Genomic DNA, 5,211 nt, shown 5'->3' with positions numbered 1-5,211 from the left:
TGTTTTGAAATAATGTGGTAATATAAGGTGTACATAAGATAAGGAGAGAACTGAGTAATCCAATTCGTTCCTATTTTGGAGTCATTCTTATTACTTGTGGACTTGTTGAAGCATCAAGTCTGCAGCCCTGTTGTATGTTATACGTAGATATTATCTGAGAGGAAAAACATTTATTTGAACTGTACAGTGGAAATAGAAGGTGCTCATTTTCTGGACAATAATATTGTTCTGGAACTATTGTGAATTATTCACAAGGAGTTCTGGAAAACGCCATTTTGACAACGTTCCGATTCTTGGCGGACCAGTAAATTTCCGGTTCTGAAGTTTATAACTCTTTCATGATTATTCTGGTTTCACTTCATAATACTGTAAGTTCCTCTTACATGTTCATTAATAATTTTGATAATTAAATTATGCTATGTTTTACACAACTTGCTGGATTTACTTCTTTATGTTACTTAGTTTATGACCATAGAATCATAACAGTACATTCCCACCGCAAGGATAATCTTAGCAGTTTAAGGGATGTTTAGTAAAATTTGAAGAGAGAAAGGTTTAACCAATAACTTGGGAAGGACTTAATTATACAGACTCGCGCAGTAATTATAAACATTACCGCTAATATAACAGCTATAAACGCTGTTACAACTACTACGACTAACATGACCACAACCACCACCAGTCCAAACAACATTACCGTTGTTATTATTACTGAAACCATTACTAATCATCAACAGCATGTTCATCAACCATGCTCTATCTGCGGCATAATGTCTTCTTGTATTGTATATGGGCAAACACATTAGAAAGATGTTTGCATTTAGTTCCCTGCTGCTCATCGCTGGAGATTATCTCTCAGATGACTGAGATAAAGTCATAAAACTCAGTTACATGAAAAGCAGACGCTACCTGAGGCATATAGTTAAACGACGAGCAATTACCGTTAACGTCCGTTTGAAACATCGGTTCAACATAAATGATATAAATATAAGGGCAAATTGATGTACATAGAGATAGATCGACATTGACATCTTTGTGCCAAACAGAATGTAAGCACTCATCCCCTTGATGTCTAAATCAAATGACTGAGCTGATTAGTGGATGAATGAGAACTATTCAGTGACTGCCATTACTTGCGGCGCGGTTTAGATTCCCACTTCGAGCGAATTATAATTCTTTAAGAAATTTGTTTATATTGGTGTCATTCAGTATTAATTTCTTTCATATGATCAATGTAGGATCCATTTTATATTAATTTCTTTGACATAAGTAGTGTGGGGCACATTTCTGTTTTGTTTTGTTTTTGTGGCCTTAACGCTATTTTCATAGCTTAATAGGCTATACATGGCGGCCAGCATATTTGGTGGAGGAAGAACCAGGGAAAACCTGAGGAAGAACCACCGACCCAAGGGAAGCTACTAACAAGCTTTCGCACAAACCCACGTTGGCTGAGAAGAGATACGAACCCATGACGACAGAGGTGAGATGTCATTGATCTGTACAGGCGATCACCTTAGACCACTGACCTGGCCACCCGGGACCCATCTCTCTTTGTCATATAGGTGTTAATTTGTAACTTCATATTATCGCATTTTTCATAAAAAAAATATCCAGTGGGTTTTTGTGCATATAGGTGATTCGTAAGTTACGTTTGCATGGCGAGTTGGTTCACGTGCACTTCGAGCCCTTCCTTTCGTCCTTGTTCCATTCGTTTGGATAATGTGCCCATCACCAAGTGGATTAGAGCTTTTGATACATAAGAGTTACGTGAATGATGTCGTTACTCGCGGCGCGGGTTTGATTCATGGGTGTGTGTGTGTGTGTGTGTGTGTGTAAATGAAAGTATGCATGTACATGTGCGTGCGTGTGTTTGATAATGTTTTATAGAGTTCACGGAAGTCTAGAATATATTCAACAAAATGCACAGACGACATCCAAATATCGGATATCTCAACTGATATAATGAACCTGGAGTCAAGTCTACATTAATAGTACTCAACCGCATGTCCGACTTTCAAACATCCGGTCTTCTGTTTGCTGATTAAATTTATCTTCTTTTTCTCTATGCTTATATATTGCAGTTTTTACTACTTATACTTAGATAATATTGCAATAGGATCCAAAGATTTCAGTAACATGATAGGTTGTACTTTTCCCTTCTCTAATGGCCAATTTAGTGTCTATCGGAAGTGCCATGGGTTTGTTTGTGTTTTACAGATGTACCAGAACAGTCGACCACATCTGGAGAAACCGGATGAAAGATGTTTCTTATTACATCGTCTGAGTACGGGGATGGTGTTTATACAGCCTTATCATCACAGAGGTATGCTTGTACCGATCAAGTAGATAACCGGAAAGATAAATACAAACCATTAACAGGATGAAATCAGCTTAGTGTATTTGATCTACTCGTGTAACAAATATGTTGCTTGGATCTTTAGTTATCTGGAACTGAATGTGTGTTAAAGTTACTTAGGTCCGTTCAGACTTGAAAAACGGTTTGGACGGGTAAAATGAATTCCCCTTTAGGCAGGTAAACGTAAAGAAAATTGAGATGGAGTGGCTTCCCTTCTTTCTTAACCAGATTATTATACATAAGGTAGACAGACTTCTTCTCTTCCTTATAGGCAGTCCGTCTGATTGCACACCTAACCAACCATCCCCACACCTATATACTGTCAGCACAATCTGGGAAGCTTGAACCATACGAACGATACAAATTTTAGTATACGAATACGATAGTCGTCGAAATCTGGGAATCCTAAAATCAGACGAAAGCTAAATATTTTTTTTATAGGGGATTAATTCAGTCAGCAAGATCTCGGAAGCCCAAAACCATATGAAAGTTAAATATTCATATGCGAATACGTTAGTACGCGCTGTATAGTCAAACGCATTCTATATTCTTCAAAATGTGGAATAAATTCAAAACGTTTTTAAAATAATTAATTAATAGCCTATCGACAAAAGCTATACTGTTTATACTATACGTGTACAAAATGAAACTTGAATTTGTTTCATGCGCAAAACATCTGTTTATAAACTGAAATAAAATCACATAATCGGTGTCTAAGTCCCAAATATATGTAGTGAACTGCTAAGGAAAATACATTGATAACACTTGAATTGTGAAAGGTAAGAAATTGAACTTCACCAGTTATGGAGAATATTTCTTGTATGTTCAGGGACCGAAGTTCTGTTTCATTTGGACAATTCATATTCGTTGTCGTAATTAAATTGTATTCACCTTTCAGGTTATTACATACATCATATAGATGAGGAAATGTCTATCAGAAAGCTGGAAATTAACTTTAGACCCCCAGAAGAATTTTATTTTCACATAAAACCAGCAACAGCAGAGGAGGAATCTGAAGGATTTTTCACTTTCGATGAAACAATGGTTGCATCGCATAACGCGGACCTAGTGTGTTATCAAGAGCCGGAAGTAACGAGTGATCCTGAAACGGGACTATATTGTGATCGTGAACAGGATGTAAATTGTGGTGATGAAACTGTGCTTGCGTGTAATCAGTTCAAGAGAGATTTTACACACGAGATTATCGATGGTCAAACAGTGGAATATGTTGCGGAAACATGTGAAAATATTACTGTAAAGGATCTAGACAATAATTGTAACAACTTTACGAATTCAAGCGATGAACAAAGCAGTGACAAACAGTTAATCCGACTAAGAAAAAAAGGGTCGAAGAAAGTGAAATTGTCGAAAAGGAACTCTTTCTGCAGAACAGTAAATCTTGGAAGCTGTTTCGGCTTTGCAAAGAAGAACGAGGACTCGAATGTATATTCTACATCTACATAAAAATAAGTTTACTAATTCTTTAAAAATTGAAATTGAATTTTTAATTAATTATCAATATAATATGATTAATTATTTATAAAATACTTGATTAATTATTTATAAAATGCTTGATAGTAACCGTAATGCACACCATATTTTTATCATATTTTTATTAAATAAATTGAGTTCTGATAACCACTTTAACAGCTATAAAGATTATACTAGTATATATGTTGATTACATTTATCTTTGTAATTTTTTTTTTTTTTTTTTTTTTGTAATTTATTTTCTTTTCTTCTAATAAGCGTGTATTATACATAATACTAATATTACTAAAACTGTTTATCTCTATTTGTTAATAAATCGTATATATATATATACACATTCACATGCGAACTTCTGTTTTTGTTACCATGAATGAGGACTAGTCTTATAGGATGTTTTAAAATTCACGTTACTCAACCTCATTATTAAACGTCGTTATAATTGTGATTAAGTTTACGGGTGCAACGGTAATTATATAGTCTGTAATGGAATGTGCAATAAACCATTGTCAATTTTCATTTGTATTACGTTTGTCGTTGCCATTTGTACATGTTATTATTGTTAAAACTAACTGATAAGTTTAGTTGCATGAAAAATAGTGCAATGTTATTGATTGATATGACATTTTAGTCAATACTACTAATTGATAAGTTTGGTGGCATTGACAATAGTGCAATATTATTGATTTATATGACATTTTATTTCATCTAAGAGACGTAGTTAACGAATGAAATAATGAATGAATGAATTTTTTCATTAACAATCTGTTCACATGACCTAGCAATCTTGTTCTGTATAGAACATAAACGTTGTTGAAAGTGTTCAATTTAAAATAATCTAGTCTTCCTTTGAAGGTCTTATATTGTCATGTAATCGATACCAGCACGAACTTTGTTATAAATATCAAGACAATGTAAAGCTTAACCGAGATATTTTGATATTATATTTACAACATTCGTGCATGATTTATTGTTTTTAGCTTGCATTTATATGTATTTCTAAACTGACCTAGTATTTGATACGGTCTACTGCATCTAAATTAAACAATCAATGCGGTGTAGTAACGGCAAACAGTACAGTACAAAATATACTTGATTACATAACATTTTGCCTTGAGACCATTACTGATTACTGAGGATAATATTTCGCTTAACTAGAAATCTTAAACAGAAAAGGTCATAGCATTACATTTCTAGTTACTTTTAAATTTTATGTTAATTTCCCTTGCAGATAAAGAGATGTCAATAAATATTAGCTTATTAAGTAGTGTATTCCTTATTTGTTTTACATTCGTAGTGATCTTTTTTTAGTATGGTTTCTTTTTGACTGGATTATTTCATACAATATTATTTGTACGGAATTTTAGA

At 33.9% G+C, this 5,211-nt stretch overlaps 1 long non-coding RNA gene across 1 annotated transcript; it reads left to right on the top strand.

Moving 5' to 3' along the window:
- Positions 1 to 9: 9 nt before the first annotated feature.
- On the top strand, positions 10 to 4,802 carry LOC149799016 (uncharacterized). The gene is made up of 2 exons (XR_016421066.1): positions 10 to 2,323; positions 3,255 to 4,802. It is a non-coding gene; the product is annotated as an uncharacterized LOC149799016 (long non-coding RNA).
- Positions 4,803 to 5,211: the final 409 nt, after the last annotated feature.

This window comes from Sinohyriopsis cumingii, chromosome 5 (genome assembly GCF_028554795.1).
Source record: "Sinohyriopsis cumingii isolate HCF-2022 chromosome 5, ASM2855479v2, whole genome shotgun sequence".
Taxonomy (NCBI): domain Eukaryota; kingdom Metazoa; phylum Mollusca; class Bivalvia; order Unionida; family Unionidae; genus Sinohyriopsis; species Sinohyriopsis cumingii.
Note: the sequence above shows the minus strand (reverse complement) of the source record. Positions and strands in the feature narration are given on the sequence as shown.